The following is a 22,592-nucleotide window of genomic DNA, read 5'->3' as shown; positions in this document are numbered from 1 at the left end:
ACTTGGCTCTTCAGAATGAGGTGATGTGAAATCTCAGCATTTATCAGATAAGCTAGAAATTCAGGTCATCAGTGACTGAGGACTTGGGGTCCATAAACACCAGAGGGCAAATCTTTGCATTATCTGGGTAAGTACTGCCTTTTCTTTTAGGCCATTTAAACTTGAATGGAGAAATAGAAAAGTTAAAAGATAGAGTAGAAAATTTAGAAAAAGTCACTTTTAGAATAACTAAACATGGTCTTTCCGATGTTGTTAACATCTTAAACTGATGATCTGAAGAGAAGAGTTGTGATACTAAACCTTAGATTTAGCATATAGGCATCCACTGGAAAATAGAAGATAGAAACCAACTCTGACTGGAGACATTCTGGATCTAGTTAAGAGACAGTCTTCCAATCTAATCCAACAAGTACTTCACCCAGAATTCAGGCATCTCAAAACTTACAAACTTTATAAAAGGCCCAACTTTACTACCTACGTTTTAGAAAAGCATATTGTAGGTACTAGTGGAGCATCACAGTACTGAGATCAAAAATGGTATTCTTTATAACCTGACTCCAACTTGCCTCTCTGCCAAGTGGTTTTCCTAGAACCTAGAACTTTTCTAGGAAAAGTTTCAAATTTGAAAACAGCAAAAAAAAAAAAAAAAAAATTTTTCATGACAACCAGTTGTTGAAGAAAGCTCAACTTACCAAATAAAATGAATATGAAATACAAAACACAATATTAGAATATTTGTAAAGACAATGGAACCTAGTCCTAAAACAAGTTGTAATAAAATAAAGTGATTGAGTTTTTATTTGGATCATGAATCAATTCAGAAAATATAGAAATAATTGAATTTCCAATTTTGCACTAGTGACAAAAAGGCTAAGGGTAGCTTGCTATAGTGGTATCAAATGCAGAGTCATGGCCCTCCGAGCCATAGTTGAAGGAACCAGCTCAGTGAGTGGAATGGTGTGAAAGGATGAAAACCTCCCCTGACTGCTGCTCAATTCCCTCCAGCAGAGCTGATTAAAAAAAAAAAAAAAAAAAATGCCCTTTTGCACTACATTGACCTGTTCTGTGAATAGGTCAGCCAGGTGCAAGCTACCAGATGTGACTTTCCATGGTCTCTAAGCTCCAGGAGGCCATTTATCTCTTTTATTAGATAGGACTCAATGCTATAAAGGGTGGCAGAACCAGCATCTTACTATCAGGGTATCTGAATTTGTCAAAATTTTAGCTTTTTCAATAGGAAAAGCACTCTGAATGTGTTGTTTCTCCTCATTACATCACGATTTTATCATAAAACAGACTTCTCAGTAGTTTGGGAATAGTTTAGACATGCTTATAAAGCCACCTCTGACAGCCTAGATTATTTTATACTTCTATAAAATGCCCTTTTCACCCACTTTACCTAGATTTTTTAATGATTCAAAACATGTTGAATAACTTATGTAAAGATTTTAAGAAACTTGAAGAGACAGTTTACAAAGCTCAAATATCTAGTGGGGCTTTACTGGAGAACCTCATAACATTGAAAGAATGCTTTTGTACTCTCAGTGCTCCCCTTGGAAAGCCCTCACCAAAGCTCAGGCCCCATCACGTGCTTTGTGGCTTTTCCCTTAGAAAATTGCAGATGCTTCTTCCTCCTTGAGGAAACTTGAAGGTCTCCAATCCCCTATTTCCACATCTCAGTCACCAACTTAACCAGATAAACTAATCTCAGCTGACATTTAAAAGACCTTTCCAAAGATAACACGTACTCAATTTAACATTACCCTACCTGCTGCTTCTTCTCTAAGTCAATGAGACCTAAAACTGGCTGCCTTTAGAATAATCTAGACAGCTCCTTAAAAATGCAAATTCTTGGGGCTGGTTGCAGTGGCTCACATCTGTAATCCCAGCACTTCAGGAGGCTGAGGCAGGTGAATCACCTGAGGTCAGGAGTTCGAGACCAGCCTGACCTACATGAAGAAAGCCTGTCTCTACCAAAAATACAGAAATTAGCTGTGTGTAGTGGTGGGCACCTGTAATCCCAACTACTAGGGAGACTGAGGCATTAGAATCGCTTGAACCCAGGAGGTGGAGGTTGCAGTGAGCCGAGATTGTGCCACTGCACTCCAGCCTGGGTGACAGAGCAAAACTCTGAGAAGGAAGGAAGGAAGGAGAAAGAAGGAAAGAAAGAAGGAAGGAAAGAAAAGAGAAAAGAGAGAAAGAGAGAAAGAAAGAAAGAGAAAGAGAGAAAGAGGAACGAAGGAGGGAAGGAAGGAAGGAAAGAAAGAAAAGAAAGAAAGAAAGAAAGAAAGAAAGAAAGAAAGAAAGAAAGAAAGAAAGAAAGAAAGAAAATTCTTGAGCTATACTCCAGACTTTTATTCTGCAAGTCTAAGGGGACACAGGAATCCCCAAATAAGTTTGGGAATCGTTTGGTCAACTCATCAATGGCTATTGTGGAAAATTTGTGACCACAATAATTGGTAGAACACTATCTCCAGGCAATAAATAAATTCATGATCTCAATATTGACAGATCTGTGTTCAAATCTTTATCACTTGTGAGTTGCTTGGCCTCTCTGAGCCTCCACTTTGTCCGTTAGGGAAAAAAAAGATGTAATAATACTTACCCAGGTTGTTATGTGAATTGAATAAGAGAATTTTGTCAAAGATGTTAATATGAGGTAAGAAAAAGAAAATTGGGAAAAGGGAGGCAAAACAAATCCTAGTACAGAAATAATGGTTATGCAAGGCAGTGCTGAAAGAAGTAGTCAGCTATACTGCTTTCTTGGGGAGGAATTAAAGTCATTACACTCTTCTGGGCTCTGGGTGGAATAATTCTGGATGTAAATTAAGAATTGAGGAGATTAAGAGGTGGTCCCGGTTAGGACACAGGGAGCTTCCTCCCTTGGGCAACCTGAGAATTCCATTCATTGAGTTAAGATAATTGCTGAATGCTTACTGTCTTCCAAACAGTGTTCCAACACAAACTATACCATATAAGAATGTAAGAATGACATTGTTCCCACTCTGTTGGAATTTATATTCTAGTTGGAGCAAGGCTGGTAATATACAAATAGATAAATTAGAAGTAAATAGATGAGCAAGAAAGATCAGACCATGACAAATATCACACACAACATTTAAAAGGCAATATGATAGCAAGTGACTAGGCAGGTGCTTTTGATTGGGTGGGAGTGGAAGGGCATCTCCAGGGAGTGATAGTTAGTCTGAAATCTGAAGGGCAAAAAAGAGTTGGCCCATGAGAAGATTGGAGGTAAGTACATTCCTGGCAGAAGGCACAGCTAGCACAAAGGTCTTAAGATGGCAAGCTTGGCACGTTCAAGAAACAGAAAAAAGCCAGTATGGCTGAGGACAGTGAGTGTTGGTGAGAGGGTAAGGACATAAGGTCGAAGAGATAGGGAGTGGTCAGAGGACAGAAAGCATTGTATGCCAGAATAAGGAGTTTGGATTTTATTCTAATGATGACAAGAAGCCACTGAAATGTTGCAAATAAGAGTAGTAACAGGGTTCCATGTATGTTTCGCTAGGATCACTGTGAGCTCTCAGTAAAGAATGAATTTTATAAGGAAAGAGGTGAAAGCAAGCAAATCATTTAGGAACCTATCACAGTAGCCCAGGCAAGAGGACTGGTGGATGCAGCTTGGAAGAGTGTGATGATAGTAGAGAGAGAAAGAAACAGATGGAATCAAGACATATTTCAGACGCAGAGTCTACACTTCTTGTGATATGGTGGATGTGGGATGTATAGGAAAGAGAAGAATCATGGAGAAACAGGTTTTGAGGCTTAAACAAGTGGCTGATGGCTAGCAAAGAGCAAGTTACAGAGGGCAAATTCAAGCACTCTCCTGGTGATAGTTCAATCACCATAAAACTCTAACAAAAGAAGTAACCAATCTAAACAGGTCCATGAAGGTCGTCCAAATACTAACAATAGAGGAACAGAACTTCAGTAGATGTTCTATTCTTAGATTTTTAAAAGCATTTGATATTGCATTTATATAAAGAACGACTTTTAAAAGTCACCTTCTTGGTGAGATATTTTAATATTATAATACACAAAACTATGAAATGACATGGTAAAGTATAGGTAAATTGATCATCTAAGTTAGGGCTTGATTTTCTTGTTGTCATGAGGTTAAAGGTGGACAAATATCCTTTAATATCAGGTCAGCTATAGAGACAGCAGAAATGACTGAGCACTCACTGTGTGTCAGGCACTGTTTGAAATGTTACTCTTTCAGGAACCGTGTGAGATTCCATGATCATCCCATTTTACAGATGAGGAACTGAAGTAACTTCCCCATTGTCACTGAGTCTGCCACGGGGAAGTAGAGCTTGAATTTAGGCAGTGTGACTCCAGAGCCCAGACACTGAAATCATGCTTGCACCCCCTGAGAAGGACGTTGCTGTGACCTCCGGCTTCCCTGGCTTTCTTCTCTTCAGTGTTGTTTCCATGGAAAGAGTTAACAACTCCACACCCCTGGCATTCCCTTTACAGAGTTTTGTCCATATACAACTAAAGATAAACGAGCCCCAAGCCCTAGGTGCTTAGAAGCTATGATATGAGATAAAATAATTGGGTTGTTTATTTTATTCGTATATTGCTTTAACTTGCATTATGCAATAAAACTCCATTAATCCATACTTCACTGATCTCATGTGAAGATAACCAACTAAACTATATGTAATTAAGAAATGGTACTTTTTCTTCAGATAATTCTTTAGAGTCTTATTTATAAAGTAGGCAAATCCAGTTTTTTAAAAAAGAGTCATTTATTTTTGGTTCTAGTAATTAAATTTATTATGTTATCAAAGTAGCTTATTCTTATGATATAGTATAAAACCAGGGCCTTTTGTGAAGTGTAGTTTTTACAAACTTAGCTTTATTACTTATTAAAATCCATTTATATCTTAGTTAATAATATTAACTTTCTTTGACATTACTAAAACTCCACTTCTTCCCAAATATTTTCTCAGGCAGATTTCTCACATTTTTCTTCCATTATTCCAAATGAATGAGGTTTTAAAGTGTTCATATTTATGGGACTACGTATAAAAATAATAATAAACACCAACTTTTAAAATTATGTTCTTTTTCATTTTGCAGAGATTGCTTAGGGAAATAAAAATGTAAATGGTACAAATTTACAGCCCTTGATTCATGGAGCAATCCTTCCCAACTGTATGGAAGAAGCCCACAAATATCCAGCCACATAAAACTTTTAATGCAGACATTTCAAACACCACCAGATTTCTGTCACTTCTTTTAAGGAGGGAAATTTTTGTGTTGAACAATAGGAAACCATGAATAGCTGGTTTCGACTGAAGCCTAGTTTTCATATTTTAAACATGATCATTTAAGGTCAGAGAAACCAAAACTTGACAAATAGTGTTAATTTTTGAAAAGAAGAAAGACAGCTTGTTTTGAGAACTTACTATGAGCCAATACCTCTATTAAGTACTTTCCATGAACATTCACAATGTCCTGTGAGATGTGCCCTCTGATTTTCTCCCTCTCCAAGCAGAGGAGAAACTGGCCTGCCAATTGGTGGAGTGCCTGCTGGGTCACAGTAAAGGATGATGCCGGTGTTAAATCTCACCCACCTGCTTCAGCAGGGTGGGCTCCAGATGAGCTTTTCTTTCCTGAGAAGTGCCCAGGGAACATGATCAGCATTGGTCTTTTTTACATCCCTATATCAGCATCAGGCTTTGGGTGGTATTTACAGTGACTTGGAGAAGAAGAAGTGTACTGGTCCGTTGATGCCCTTGAGTAATAGAGAGTACCAGTCTACGGGGCTATGCCAGCTCGGGGACCTCAGGGAAGGCTTTTGATTCTGTCCAAACAGCCTATTCATTATGGGACTACATATAAAAATAATAATAAACACCAGCTTTCAAAATTATGTTCTTTTTCATTTTGCAGAGATTGCTTAGAGAAATAAAAATGTAAATGGTACAAATTTACAGCCCTTGATTCATGGGGCAATCTTTGAATTACGGGTGGCCAAGACAACATACACATCTCTTGACACATTTTCCCCTTCCCAGACCTCAATTGTTTTGGGGAGAAACTTCAAAACAAGGATTTTCATATGTGGTATAAGAATAAATATGTTCTTATTTACAAATTTTAAATCTACCAGAAACATACGTTCACGAGTAAGACTTCCCTACACATTTATCTCCTATTGTTTTCCCTTCTCTTTTCTCATAACCTTCTATTTCCTCCCTCCTATTCTCTTCCTTTCTGGTATTTCTCTCTTGCCTTCATCTATTTGGAGGAGGAAGGAGGTGAGAAAAGAAAACATGGGAAAAAAGAGAAGTTATGGCAAAGCAATTATGCTTAGCACTTCTTTTATATGTAGAATATGCTTGTGCCATTACCACTTCTTAGATATTTGCTTCCTGGTTTTAAACTTTATTTCTTTAGATGAAATTCTTTAGAACTACTGAGGGTGACTTTTTTTCCTTACATTTTTTGTGCCTCAAGCAGAGAACTTGAGTTCTACTTTCTGGATGCATGTCTTGCTAAATGTGTGACTTTGGACAAGCAATAGCCCCTTGCATTTTTCACTTCATCATCAGTTATACAGAGAATAATACATGTTTTACCAATCAGACAGGGCAGCTGTGAAGATGAAAAGAAACAGCAAGGAAGCCACACTGACAAAAGACTGATTTTATGAGCAATTCTGGTCACACCATAACATTTCTGTTCCTTTCCCCTTCCTTTCTCCATAGTCTTATTTCTTCTTTTCTGCCTTTCTCATCTGCCATTTTAGCAATGTCTCATTTATTTGACATATCAATAAATAAGGTGTTCCATTAGAAATTAATGGATTTTTTTTGCCAAAGTAAACCATGGAAGTTAATTTTTTTAGATTTCATCATTTTAAATGGAATATTTAAAATACAAGATTTACTTATATTCTGCCTCTTTAGACATAGTTTACGTTTCCTGATGGTTCAGGATTATCTTCACTATAAACACATGATGCTCTCCCTCAAATTGTTGACACCCACCCCATGCTGCCATTAGTACATAGTGCCTCAATTACTGGAACCTACTTCCATTGTTTCACCTTAATCTACGGTCTAACTTATGTTTTACAATCTTTCTTCCCAAATAATTCTAAGTTCCTTGATGATACAGACTGTTGTTCATTTAATTCCATGTCCCAGTGCTTTGCATGGTGTCCACATTCCAGTATGAGTTTAGTAAGTACTACCTGAAGTTATAAAAGTCACTGATAACCTGAAAACCTATTCATTTCTAGGAGAGAAGGAACTATTTGCAACAACCATGTTGGTTTACATAGATTTAATCTTCACAACTGAATAAGGAAGGTAATATTACTATCTCCACTTTAGAAATGAGAAAACTGAGGCTCAGATAACTTAAATACCTGCCCAAGGTCACACAGCTACCAGCAGAAGAGCTATAACTTGAGTCTGGACCTGTCTTATTTCAAAGTCCATTCTTTTCCTGCCACAACACATACCATATACACTAACTCTGACACTGAATGGGCTTTGCGGTTTGAGATGAAGTTCATGGCTTTTACAATTTTTCTGCCCCACCCTCAATATCGCCTGCCACCTCTTTGGCTATAATTTATCTCATGACCTCTTTTACTGTCCTAATCTGCAACTGACTTAGAAAATACTAACTATGGGCCGGGCGCGGTGGCTCAAGCCTGTAATCCCAGCACTTTGGGAGGCCGAGGCGGGCGGATCACAAGGTCGGGAGATCGAGACCATCCTGGCTAACACGGTGAAACCCCGTCTCTACTAAAAATACAAAAAATTAGCTGGGCGTGTTGGCGGGCGCCTGTAGTCCCAGCTACTCGGGAGGCTGAGGCAGGAGAATGGGGTGAATCCGGGAGGCGGAGCTTGCAGTGAGCCGAGACCGCGCCACTGCACTCCAGCCTGGGGGACAGAGAAAGACTCCGTCTCAAAAAAAAAGAAAATACTAACTATGTATATTAGACTTCTTTAAAAGTAAGAATAAAACATTCTCAGCAACAATAAAAGGAAAGAATGACAAATGGTTTTAAAGCTGCACATTGACCCGGGCTTAGTAGTAGCACCTAGAGTTGATGTTTCTGCAGCAATAACTGTGGCTCTTCAGGAACCAGGGCCCATAGGGAGTGACCGTTTCTGGCGTGGTTAAGTAAAGGGAAAGTGAGGCCACACTTCTGGGACCTGGAGAGTTTTCAATAAGTAAATTGCAATGAAAAACACCGTGTAGTCTTTGGCAACACCTATCTAGATTTTCAGATGTGTCTTTTGCTATTCCTTGTTCTTAGCTGGAGGATATATTGTTAAGGGGGCTAGATAAATGACGTCTGGATAACCAAAGTGTTCATAATGGTCTTTTTCTTTCTTGTTCTTCTTACTTTTTCTTGGCCCATGTTCTGTGTTTCAGGTCTTAGGTTTGACAGCATCACCCATAGCACCTAGGCTTTGGTCACTGAGAGCACATAGGCCAAAGAGAGTGCAAACCGCTGGTACAAATTAGATAACTGCAAATGAGTAAGTAAAGCATTAAACAAAAAATGACTCCAGTTGGCATAAGTAGTTTTTCCCAGAAATATTGTGCCTGTGAAGATGTAATTGTACATAGTACCCAAACATCCACTGGGTTGCTGATAATGTCTCTGCACTTCATGTCTGCCTCATTCTTTCTGCCTCCACAGAGTTGATGACATTTCTTGGGCTCTTTTGCTACTACTTCTGTCTTTGTTACCACCACTTTTGTTCCGTATATAATCTCCTTTGCTTGCTTTCCTCTTCTCTCTGCCTTTTTTATTTCTTATTTTGTTGGGTCCCTATCATGTCATCTGAGCTTCTTGGCTACATCTATATGAAAAGACTAACTTTTTTTGTAAATCTCTATTAAACCAGAAGATTTCTTCCCTCTTGTTGGAGAATTAATCAATCCCGGCTCATCCACCATAACTTTCACGTTTTTGGCTCCTCTTAATCATGTACAAAATACTCAAAGCTCATGGTTTATTTCGTTTTTTACAAGATGCACATTATTCTTCCTTTTGTAACTGACACCATTCCTGGTGCTTGAACACTAGACTCCAGATAACTGAAGTTATGCTGTACTCGATAAAGCCTACCTGCCAGAAATCACTTCTCCATTGACGCACACATGGTAGTTGATGTATACATTCATGACCTCTCCCAGGAAGTATCCAGATTAGGCTCAACTTCCAAGTGCCAGCTCCAACAATTCCCTTTCAGTTACTCTTCACCATATATCTCAAAGTAAAGGAAATTGGCATCACCAGAGGGGTAACCTGATTCTCGAAGTGATTTTCTTAAATCATTATAGATAGATGAAGTAGATCGATAAATAGACCAATTATTTGTGGCAACTCATAGCAAAACATAGTGAGTTTCGGTCCTGATATTAAAAACTCCTAATACATGGGCTTTAATTTGCTAGAAGATCATCCTAAAAATATGATTTCTGATGGTTTCACATCACCCAGGCACCAGTTTATCAAGTGGCATCCTAAAGGACCCTGTTCTGTCATTAGCCTAAGACCAGAGTTACCTGCTACTGCAAACTCAATTAAATAGAGACGTGAAAGAAAGAAAAACACTAGAAAAATATCTTCAAGGAAGAATGAGAAGGGGTTTATTGTTGTTATTTTGTTGTTGTTGTGTAAGATATAGAGTTTTATCTATGTTTACCTGTTGAAGAGAAACAAGAAGAGAGAGATAGAAAATACATGAGTGGGTGGGTGAAAGGAGGTATTTGTGGTTTAAAATTGTGCTGTCTAATAGGATAGCCAGTAACCACATGTGGCTATTGAGCACTTGCAATGTGGTTAGTCTAAACTGAGATGTGCTGTGAGCACAAAATACACATAGAATTGTGAAGGCTTAGCATGAAACAAAAGCATGTAATTATCACATTAATATTTTTCATGTTGATTAGAGGTTGAAAAGATAATATTTTGGCTACAATAGTTTAAATAAAATACATTGTTTAAATTAATTTCACTTGTTTTTTTGTTTTTTAAAATGACTAGAAAATTTTAAATTACACATATGGTTCACATTTGTGACCCACATTATGTTTTTTGACAGCATTGTTATAAGGTTTTATCTACCCAGATTAGGTTCAATGAGGATTAACAGAAAACGATAAAATGACCCACAATGATTACTAAATATAAATATTTATTGATTCCTCACACAATAGGCCAAAGGTAGACTGGACTAAAAGGGCTTATGATCATCAGAGGCTCAGGCTTCTTTAATCTTTCTGTTCCACCATCTTAAGCACACTGCCTTGTGATCCAAGATTGCTGCTAAACCTCTAACCAGAAAAACCACATTCCAGCCAGTAGGAAGAAGAAAGGAACCCGTTAAGAATCTATCTCTGTGAGGCCTTCTACAACCATCTTCTACCATCTTCCTTGATTGGTAAGAACTAGCTTTGGTCAAGATATGAGCCATCTCTGTAAACTTTGGGGAAGAGGGGAACTAACTACTGTGATCTGGTACTTGGCTCCCTGTAAATACAAGAGAGATCGAAGAGTGCAGACTTTATTCCTAATAGTCAAGCGCACAGCTAAACGTCAGGAGTTATATTTAGGATGACCATTTGTCCCAGTTTGCCTGAGAGTCTGTTTTGTATGTGTTGTCCTGGCGTAATTATTAATAGCTCCCCTTTTTTCTCTCTCAAGTGTCCCAGTTTGGATGATAAATTTATGGTCACCCTTGTTATGTTTCCAAGAAAAAAGAAACAGATGATAGGGTGGCAATTCTCTCTGCCAGGGGTTCTTGAGAAATCACTCAAGAGATCCTTAGCAAATAGATGTGTCATCCAACCCACCCCACCAGTATTCTGAAGCTGGTTGGAGGTGAGTTGAAGGAGACACCTATTTGCTAAGGACTTCTTGTGATCTCCATACAGAAAATTAAAGGACTTTTCTCACTCTTTATTATTATTTATTCATTTAAATATATATGGTACAACTCCATTTGCCAAGTGCTGTGCATTTGGGAGACATATATGTAAAACAGAATTTAATACTATTAATCCCATACTATTAAACCCATTTTCTATTATAATGGAGTAATAGGAGTTTGAATTATCTGAATAGTCTCGATCCTGGTACTACTATTTCTCTCCCTGAATACTTTTCTAAGTCTCTTTCCGTCTTTTACTGGTTCCAGAAAATTCTAGCCCACTGTTTTCCAAAATGTCTTCAAATATATTGTTAATTCTTTAAGAGAGTTCCTAGCCAAATAATATTTGGAAACGCAGCATTACTAAAGCATTATAATGCAAGTTAGTATATTAATAGCTCTGAGAAGTACCACAACAGAAATTCCTATTTAACTCTTCTAATCTGAATAGGTTTGGAGTTTAATACCTGCTAACATCTAATGCAGCATCCCTTTGTACTATTCCTAGAGTCCCAGAAGTATGAAGATATTACGAGACTCTCAGTCCTCGGTTCCTACCTCTACATTCTGCCTCCTCATGCTCACATTTGTTCTCTATTTTTACCTCTAAAGAGGTGATGCCTAAGCTACCTTCTCTAGCCTTTACTTCATTCTCAAAACTAACTGGACATCTCTGCTTAAGTTAAACGTTGTAATCTCAAACTTAACAACTTAAAATTTAATTTGACTTTTTGTTCATAATCAAGTCTCCCCTGATGCATGCCTGTTTTTGGAATTGTACTACCTGCAGTAGACACTTTGTCTATCTGTTCGTTTTTGGTTTTGTTTTAGTTTGGGAATTTTTTTTTGGTGAGGGTGGAGGGAAGGGTTAGGGAGCAAGCCTAGCAGTATTGTACTTCATTCCTATTTTTGTTTGAGTGAGAAGTGCATTGCCAATGGCTCTTGGCCAGACCGGGCTTGAGCATGTGGTCTGGGCTCAGCCAATCAGCCTCCCACTGGGCACTTTGAATTTTGAATTATTAATATTAGAACAGAGATGTAAGAATGGTTAAAATGCATTCACAGCGTGGTGGGGTGACATTAGCAGTGTTCTGTGACAACAGTGTTCTCAACTTGGTTACTTTAGATGATTGTGATGCAACCTAAAGTTGAGAACCACAGTATTAGATCTTATACATCAGCTCTTCCAAGAATAATTATTCCACCCAAAATTGACTCTGCCTTTTCTTAAGTCCTATAACCCTTAATATCTATACCACTCATGCTGAACCTATCCCATATTGCTTTGCAGTTATTTATCTTATCTCTTGACTAGCTTCTTAGCTTCCAGAAAGCAGGGTGATATAAACCACCATGACTGACACAGAGTATAACTCACTTAATGAATCAATGAATATTCACTAGTGACAAATTAATTGCTCCTGATATATGAACTTCCCCATTTTCTTTTTTTTTTTTTTTTTTTTTTTTTTTTTTTGAGACGGAGTCTCGCCCAGGCCGGACTGCAGGGGCACGATCTCGGCTCACTGCAAGCTCCGCCTCCCGGGTTGACGCCATTCTCCTGCCTCAGCCTCCCAAGTAGCTGGGACTACAGGCGCCTGCCACCTCGCCCGGCTAATTTTTTGTATTTTTTTAGTAAAGACGGGGTTTCACCATGTTAGCCAAGATGGTCTTGATCGCCTGACCTCGTGATCCACCCGCCTCGGCTTCCCAAAGTGCTGGGATTACAGGCGTGAGCCACCGCGCCCAGCCAAACTTCCCCATTTTCTATAAAATAAACTTTAAATTAGTTCACTTCTATTCAAGAGCTTCTTAAGCAGGGGTCCTCAAATTTGCTAGATGTTTAATTAACCTGGAGAGTTATAACAAATATTGATACTCACGTCAGAGCTTTAGAGATTCTTAAGTAATGGATTTGGGGTGCAGCAATCTGGTCACTGTGACTTTAAAAGTTCCTGAATAGTTACATATTGCAGGCAAGGTAGTGTGTAGTCCAAAGACTGAACTGCAGAAGCAGTTTACCCGGGAGTCTCTGAATGTGCATTTCAACAAGATTCCCAGATGATTCCTATATACTTTAAAGTATGAGAAGCACTTGGTTTAGAGCAATGATGTTCAACAGAAACATAATACAAGCCGCATATCTAATTTAAAATCTTCTAGGAGCCACATTAAAAAAGATTTTTAAAAGGTAAAAATAATTTTAATAATTTGTTTAACCCAATGTATCCAAAATATTATCATTTTAACAATATAAAATTATTAGTGAAATATTTTATAATATTTTTGTACTAAGTCTTTTAAATCCAGTGTGTATTTCATACTTACAGTATATCTCAAATCAGACTAACCACATTTCTAGTGTTTCATAGCTACATGGGGTTAGGGGTCACTGTACTGGATAGTGCATATCTAGAGTGTTCTGACCTTTCCCTCTCCAGCACCAACTATAGCTTTCCTTACAAAAGCTTTTTGCTTTAGTCAAAAGAAACTTTTCATCAAACAATCAACCTGCCATTCACTTTCCTCTCTTCCACTGTTACGTTCACTGCTCCTCGAAGCCTGGAAAGACCTCCCTCTGCTCTCTCCTGGTCTAGGTTCCATTTTTTTCCTTTAAACCCAGTCTAATTTTATAGCTATTTGGTGAAACCTTCCTAATATGGTTCTAGATTACAATGATTAGTTGTTGCTCTAAATTTTGCAGGATAAACATATATTTTCATCTATTAAGGGAGATGGTAAAAGATGGTTTTAGAAGGCTAAACATGGAATGTAATTAGAATGATAAAACATGCTGCCCTTCTTAATAAAAATGAAACCTAGACCTCAGAAGGTTGATATTGAAAGGCCAACTCTCTGGTGAGGAGTAACAGCCTTCCTAGGAAAGCTAAATCAATCTGCATAATTCTACTCCTGGAGATCTTCCATGGTTACCCTTGCCTACCTTGCCCTGACCCCATAATGCTAGAACTAAATAACTAATTCTCCATCTCAAGCATAAATGCAGGTGTGAGCAACAACTCTTCTCTTGATTGCTCCAAAATTTAACTGATATAAAAATAAAACATTCAAAAAATACTTTTTCAATAGCCAGAAGACAATTAAAACAAAAATTTCAGAGTCCAATGAACTTAGACACTCTATAAAGTTTGTAAAATTTAGCCTGTTTTCTGTATGAGCAAGATTACCCAATTCACAGATTACAGGATGGGGAATCAAAAAAGAACTTGCCAAGTCCCCCCGTTCCTTGATCTTCTTCTCTTTCCACATGGTGACATTATGTTTGGGCTACAAACCTAGTACTTCCTAGACATCTTGACTCCTGTTGGTCTAGATTTTCACTGTCCAATACTGTAGCCACTAGCCACATGTGCAACTACTGAATACTTGAAATGTGGCTAGTACAAATTGAGATGTGCCATACATGTAAAATACATACTAGATCTCAAGATTTTTTACATATGTGAATTTTCCATTGCTGCCATAAAAAATTACCTCAAATTTAGTGGCTTGAAACACCCCTTTATCACATTTGCTGTCTCACAGCTCTGTAGACCAGAAGTCCCATATCGAGTGGCTCAGCTGAACCCTCTGCTTATTAGAGACTCATAAGGCTAACACCAATGTGTACATGCGGTTTCGTTCTTTTCTGGAAGCTTTAGAGGCAAGTCTGTCCCAAACTAATTTGGACTGTTGGATGAATTCTGTTCCTGTGGTTGTAGGGCAGGAGTCTTGTTCCCTTCATGGTTGTCAGCCAGAAGCCTCTCAGCTCCTTAAGGCCACCTGCATTCCTTGTCATACTGTACCCTCCATCTTCAAACCAGCAAGGACATGTTGAATCCTTCTCATGCTTTGAATCTCTCTGAATTCTCCTGTCATTTCTCTTCTTCTTCCAGCCTGAACAAATTCTCTGCTTTTGAGAACTCATGTGAGGGAGCATTCCAAAACACTTCGTGAGAGATGGAGGAGTGGTAGCTGCCCAAACTCCTCCTTGCTCCCACACACCAGTCTTAGTCCACTTGCCAGCTGTAGAAAGTGGTGAAAGAAACCACTTACTGTAATGGTTTGGGGGTGAGACACAATGCCATCCAGGAAGAGTTAAGAGAGCCTTACAGGAAACTGGTCTTGAATTACTACCCTGGTGAGAATCCAAATAACAAACAGAAGTGTAAACAGATTTCTCAAGCTTATGAAGTGCTCTCTGAAGCAAAGAAAATTGAATTATTTGAGAAAAGAGGAGAGTGGGCAATTAAAAAGCGTGAAGTGAGTGGAAGTTTTGGCTCCCTCATGGACATCGTTGATATGTTATTTGAAGGAAGACGAAGGATGCAGAGAGAAAAAGAGGTAAAAATATTGTGCATCAGCTCTCAGTAACCATAGAAGATGTATTTAATGGTGCAACAAGAAAACTAGCTCCATAAAATAATGTGATCTGTGGCAAGTGTGTAGGCTAAGGTGGTAAGAAAGGAGCAGTAGAGTGCTGTCCCAATCACTGAAGTACTAGAATGCAAATAAGAATTCATCAGATACGATCTAGAATGGCACAAGAATTTCAGTCTGTGTGCATGGAGTGCCAGAGCCATGGAGAGGAGATCAGTCCTAAAGATAGATGTAAAAGCTGCAATGGAAGGAAGATAGTTTGAGAGAAGAAGATTCTACAAGTTCATGACAAAGGCATGAAAGACGACCAGTAGATATCTTTCATGGTGAAGGAGATCAGGAGCCAGGAGATACTATCATTGTTTTAGATCAGAAGGACCATACTTTCTTACTCGACCAGAAGACCTTTTCATGTGTATGGGCGTAAAACTGGTTGAAGCAATGCATGGCTTCCAAAAGCCAATATCCACCCTTGACAACCAAACCCCAGTCAACACCTCTCATCCCCCAACTCAGATTGTCAAGCATAGAGATATTAAGTGTGTGCTAAATGAAGGCATGCCAGTTTATTGTAGATCCTATGAAAAGGATCACCTAATCATCAAATTTAAGGTCTACTTTACTGAGAATGCCTTTCTGTTTCATGATAAACTCTCTTTGCTGGAATAACTCCTTCCTAAGAGGTAGGAAGTAAAAGAGGCTGATGAAATGGATCAAGTACATCTGGTGGACATTGACCAGTATCAGAAAAGATGGGCCATTACAATGGAGAAGCTTAGGAGGATGATGAACATCATGCCAGAGGTGGTATTCAGTGTTAAACCTCTTAATGGTGCCAATGAGTAACACTCACTGCTGGTATTATATATGCAGTGGTGAATAAGTGAAGGACTATAACCATAATATGCTCACTTCTTGATATTGTTTTTGTTTTAATATTCAATTATAGTCGTGTTTTAAAAGTTAAATGAATAATAAATGAAAATATAAAAGCTCTGATTTTGCCTTAAATATATGTTGACATCAGTGTGCAAGACGAAGTTTAATATCTGTAAAAATTCCTTTTTTTTTTTTTTTGAGACCGAGTCTTGCTTGGTCGTCCAGGCTGGAGTGCAGTGGCACAATCTCGGCTCACTGCAAGCTCCTCCTCCCGGGTTCACACCATTCTCCTGCCTCAGGCTCCCGAGTAGCTGGCACTACAGGTGCCTGTCACCACACCCAGCTAATTTTTTAATTTTTAGTAGAGATGGGGTTTCACCGTGTTAGCCAGGATGGTCTCGATCTCCTGACCTTGTGATCCACCTGCCTCGGCCTCCCAAAGTGCTGGGATTACAGGCATGAGCCATCACACCCGGCCTAATATCTGTAAAAATTACTTTTAAGAAAAGTTATGCTAGCATTTGTTAGGTCATGTCTTGTAATTAATTTCAGATGTGTATATGAACAAGCTTAGCTTGAAATGCTAAGTATATGTATTGACCTCCACTTATGGCCATTCATTGTTAAACTATGAAATTAAAACTCTGTACGGTTGGCCCTCCATATCAGCAAATTCAACCAGCCCTAGATTTAAAATATTCAGAAAAAAAAATACAACAATAAAAAATGATAAAAATTTTTAAAGTGCAGTATAACTATATAGCATTTACATTATATTAGGTATTATAAGTAATCTAAAGATGATTTAAAGTATATAGCAGGTTGGCCAGGCACGGTGGCTCACACCTGTAATCTCAGCACTTTGGGAAGCTGAGGAGGGCAGATCATCTCAGGTCATGAGTTCAAGACCAGCCTGACCAACATGGAGAAACTCTGTCTCTACTAAAAAATACAAAATTAGCCAGGCTTGGTGGTACATGCCTGTAGTCCCAGCTACTCAGGAGGCCGAGGCAGGAGAATCACTTGAACCCAGGAGGTGGAGGTTTTGGTGAGCTGAGAACATGCCATTATATTCCAGCCAGAGAAACAAGAGCAAAACTCCATCTCAAAAAAAAAAAAAAAAAAAAAAAGAAGTATATAGCTGGTTGTGCATGTGTTATAGGCAAATAGCACACTATTTTATATAAGGGTCTTGAACATCTGGATTTTGGTACCCAGGAGGGTCATGGAACCAATCCCCCATGGATACTAAGGGACCACTATATTTAACTGGTAATCAGAAGATAAAATGAAATAGCAAGAAGTGAGCATATTATGGTTATAGTCCTTCACTTATTCACTACTGCATATATAATACCAGCAGTGAGTGTTATTCACCAGCACTGTTAAGAGGTTTGACACTGAACACCACCTCTGGCATGATGTTCATCATCCTCCTAAGCTTCTCCATTGTAATGGCCCATCTTTTCTGATACCGGTCAATGTCCACCAGATGTACTTGATCCATTTCAAGTACCAACAGAAATGTTGGTTTGTATAGTTATGTGTATTAAGTGGAACTCATTGTGATGCTTCTGCATTTACGCTATTCGACTTTTATTTGAAGGTGCATAATACATAATCTAGCTGTGGCATCAGTAATAGAAATGATCATATTTATAGTTTATATATCATATAACTAATGTTATATGATATAGTACATATATAACATATGTAGATCATATATAGTTACATATATATAGAAAACTCTGTTGATCAGTCCTCGTTACATTCTTTTTTTCCTTCTTTTTAGGCCATCCTGAGCCCCTAAGTAGTGACTTACAGAGCTGGGTTAAACTTAACTTAGAACTTAAAGTGATGAGACCTTTATATGGAGGAGAAATAATTTGCATGTACAATATGGGAAGGTATTCCTTAGGTATGTTACAGGCTCACTTTAAACCACTTGATTTATGCTCCAAAGTATCTGTAATTAATGTTGGGAGTATAGCCAATTGTGATAAATACCTTTAATTGTATATTTTAAAGTCAGCATATGGTCACATGCTTACATTTAAATATCAGCATTTAAGCAATTCTTGAAATATATGAATGTCTCCTTAGTATACTGATTAAAAAGCGTTTTCAACATTTGTCACTACAGGTGTTTTCTCCCTAGGTCAAAGAATTAGCTTTTCACTAATTAAAATATGTAACTTTTCATTGTAAATAGTTAAAATTAGTAATACAAAAATATTATTTGACTGTTTAAAAAAAGAACTCATGTGATTAGATTGAACCCATGCAGTCAATCCAGGATAATCCCCCTCTTTTAAGGTCTTTAACCTTAATTACATCTGCAAAATCCCTTTTGCCAGGTAATGTAACACATGTACAGGTTCCAGAGACTAGGGTGCAAACATCTTTGGGAAGTCATTCTTTCTACCACAGTATGAAAAAAAAGTCAAGTATTTCATTAATGATAACTATATTTGTTACATGTTGAAATAATATTTTTGATATATTAGATTGAATGAAATATATCATTAAAATTGATTTCATCTGTTTCTTAAGTTTTTGAATAAGCTCCTAGAATATTTAAGATTATATATGTGGCTCACATTTGTGTCTTACATTGTATTTCTATTGGTCAGCACTTGTCTAGACCTCTAGAGAGGTTAAATCCTCTTTACCACCCTCAGAGTTTTTGATATTCGGTCTGTGGACCCATTCCTTCCATGAGAAATGCTTCCCTTATAATCAGTCGTGGCCTTACACTTTTAGGTCTCTCGTGACTAAACACAGCATTGCACGATACAAAACCCACAATTTTCATACAAGAGATACCCAAATATAGTGATGGAGCATGGAGATCTGGGTACAGGGCACATTTCCTTATAATAAAATGAACCTTGTTCAACTTGATAGCCCTAGTGATTACTGACCTCACTCAATGAGAGCAGAGACTTCTTCTATTCATCTTCTGATTTCCAGTGGCGGCACAAAGAAGGACCCTTTTCTTTCCTTTTTAAAATTTTTTTTGAGATGGCATCCTGTTCTGTTGCCCAGGCTGGAGTCTGGTACAATCATAGCACACTGCAGCCTTGACCTCCTGGGCTCAAGCAATCCTCCCACCTCAGTCTCCTGAGTAGCTGGGACTATAGGCATGTGACACCAAGCCCATATATATTTTTTAATTTTTTGTAGAGATGGGGTCTCTCCATGCTGCCCAGGCTGGCCTCAAACTCGTGGACTCAAGCAGTCCTGCCTCAGCCTCTGAAAGTGCTGGTGTGTCTGGAATTGGTGGGTTCTTGGTCTCACTGACTTCAGAATGAAGTGGACCCTCGCGGTGAGTGTTACAGCTCTTAAGGTGGCGCATCTGGAGTTTGTTCCTTCTGATGTTCGGATGTGTTCGGAATTTCTTCCTTCTGGTGGGCTTGTGGTCTCGCTGGCTTCAGGAGTGAAGCTGCAGACCTTCGCGGTGAGAGTTACAGCTCATAAAGGCAGTGCGGACCCAAAGAGTGAGCAGCAGCAAGATTTATTGCAAAGAGCAAAAGAACAAAGCTTCCACAGTGTGGAAGGGGACCCAAGCCGCTTGCCACTGCTAGCTCCGGCAGCCTGCTTTTATTCTCTTATCTGGCCCCACCCACATCCTGCTGATTGGTAGAGCCAAGTGGTCTGTTTTGACAGGGCACTGATTGGTGCATTTACAATCCCTGAGCTAGACATAAAGGTTCTCCACCTCCCCATCAGATCAGTTAGATACAGAGTATGGACACAAAGGTTCTCCAAGGCCCCACCAGAGCAGCCAGACACAGAGTGTCGATTGGTGCACTCACAAACCCTGAGCTAGACACAGGGTGCTGATTGGTGTATTTACAATCCCTGAGCCAGACATAAAGGTTCTCCACATCTCCACCAGACTCAGGAGCCCAGCTGGCTTCACCCAGTGGATCCCGCACCAGGGCTGCAGGTGGAGCTGCCTGCCAGTCCCGCGCCGTGCACTCACACTCCTCAGCCGTTGGGTGGTTGATGGGACTGGGCGCCATGGAGTAGGGGGTGGCGCTCGTCAGGGAGGCTTGGGCCGCACAGGAGCCCATGGAGGGGGTGGGAGGCTCAGGCATGGCGGGCTGCAGGTCCTGAGCCCTGCCCCCAGGGAAGGCAGCTAAGGTCCGGTGAGAAATCGAGCGCAGCGGCCGTGGGCTGGCACTGCTGGGGGACCCAGTACACCCTCCGCAGCTGCTGGCCTAGGTGCTAAGCCCCTCATTGCTCGGGGCCGGCAAGGCCAGCCGGCTCCTCTGAGTGAGGGGCCCGCCAAGCCCACGCCCACCCGGAACTCCAGCTGGCCCACAAGCGCCGGGCGCAGCCCCGGTTCCCACCCCCGCCTCTCCCTCCACACCTCCCTGCAAGCTGAGGGAGCCGGCTCCCGCCTTGGCCAGCCCAGAAACGGCTGAAGGGCTCCTCAAGTGCCGCCAAAGTGGGAGCCAAGGCAGAGGAGGTGCCGAGAGCAAGTGAGGGCTGTGAGGACTGCCAGCACGCTGTCACCTCTCACTGGGATTACAAGTGTGAGCCACTGTGCCTGGACTGAAGGGCCCTTTCAATGAATATTTACTAAACCAATTGAAAGTCAGCAATTGGCTGGTTAAAAGAAAAAAAGATAGATTTTGGAAAGTAAGTCAGCTACCCTCAATTTCTTCATAATGACAAACATTTCTATATTTTACTGACAGGGCAGCCTCCATTTGAAGCTGTAAAGTAAATAATATTTTTTATATTTTGGAGACAGAGCCTTGATCTGCTGCTCAGGCTGCAGTGCAGTGGTGCGATCATGGACGACTGTAACCTCAAACTCCTGGGCTCAAGGGATCCTCCTGGCTCAGCCTCCAGAGTAGGTGGGACTACAGGCATACACTACCCTGCCTGGCTAATTTTTTTTTCCAATTTTTTGTAGAGAAGGGGTCTCGTTACGTTGCCCAGCCTGATCTCAAACTCTTGGCCTCAAGTGATCCTCCCACCTTCTCCTCCCAAAGAGCTGGGATTATAGACATAAGCTAGCATGACTGGCCCAAATAATATTTAATGGTTACATCTTTATGAGACAAGAAAGTATGCTGATGTTCAGGAAAAAAATATATTATTTACCAAATGAACACTCTAATTAACCAAATGTTTTCACTGCTGTGTACTTTATTTGGCATAGATGACTAAGCCAAACCAATAAATCTGTGACTGTTTTCAAAACTGTATTTCAAATAGATTTTTGGGTGTACCATTATGTCTGGTGTTTAGTTTTATTTAATTTACCACAATACCAAAATGTTTCTTAAAATGTTAGACCACACCCACCCACCTCTGCACTTCACCTAGCAGAAAATCCAGGTCATCTGTAGAAGTTGAAAAGCAACACAAAAAAGCTCATGCACCTTCATCTAATCCTCCAACCCTGGGCAAGGTAAAAGCTCTTTCCAGAGCATTGCATCCCAGTTTTTGGAACCGTACCTGCTCCCAACCCCAGGTGTGACCCTGTCGCAGGTAGGCAAAATTACTGTGACAATCTCACAATCCATCAGCTACAGAGCAAAGGATCCTCTGAGAAGTTAGGATTGCTGAGAAAGCACAGGCTGCTGAGGGTTCCTCTCCTGCCAGACATAAACCTGATGCAAGACAGACTTATGAGAAACCAGATTCAGCTCACCCATCCTCCTTCTCAGTCATCTTCCAGGTACAAAAGAAAGACTGAATACTAATCAAAAGATAATATAAATAAACCTTTTAAATAAAATTTACTAATTGAAAGGACTAATAGATGGAGTGATGCATTCTTCAAAATCTATTGTCATGCCTTTGTGGACTTTATTGCTTATCAGCATTTTTCCCCTGAAGAAAAAAAACAGAACAACAATATTTGTTCAGAAAAAAAAAAAACAAATCGTGTTTCTTCCTTTCTTATTACTTTTATTGTTTGAGGTTTCTTTTAGACTATAATGTGGCATTGTGATTTTGAGACAGGAAAAAAAATCTCTTGTCTTTCAAACATAGGAATGTGATTGTATGCTATTGTTGCCAACAATGAGCTAAAAAGGTTAGTGGATCACATATCTGGCAAACAGCCATCTTTCTTCCTGCTCAATATATTACACAGTATACATTTTATTGTTGCTGCTGAGCATATGATTTTGTCTGAGTAGTTGGTAAATAAGTTTAGACTTAACTGGTCTCTTTCTAAAACTCAACAGCTTTGTCATTCAGGCTATATCCTGAGATTTAAAAAGTGCAGTTTGGGTTCTTAGCTCATGACCTTTTGAGGTGATGGTAAGAGTGGTGGGAGGAAGGAGGTGGGGTGGGCTGTTGAATGAGAATCTAGAAATATTGTGCCTTGTAAATTGCATCCCACGTTTCATTTTCAGATTGCCTAAA

The 22,592-nt window shown here is 39.5% G+C and overlaps 1 pseudogene; it reads left to right on the top strand.

Annotated features, from left to right (window-relative positions):
* The first annotated feature begins 909 nt into the window (after window positions 1–909).
* LOC100605367 lies at window positions 910–16,147 on the top strand (annotated as a pseudogene).
* Window positions 16,148–22,592: the final 6,445 nt, after the last annotated feature.

Source organism: Nomascus leucogenys, chromosome 3 (assembly GCF_006542625.1).
Source record: "Nomascus leucogenys isolate Asia chromosome 3, Asia_NLE_v1, whole genome shotgun sequence".
NCBI lineage: Eukaryota > Metazoa > Chordata > Mammalia > Primates > Hylobatidae > Nomascus > Nomascus leucogenys.
Note: the sequence above shows the minus strand (reverse complement) of the source record. Positions and strands in the feature narration are given on the sequence as shown.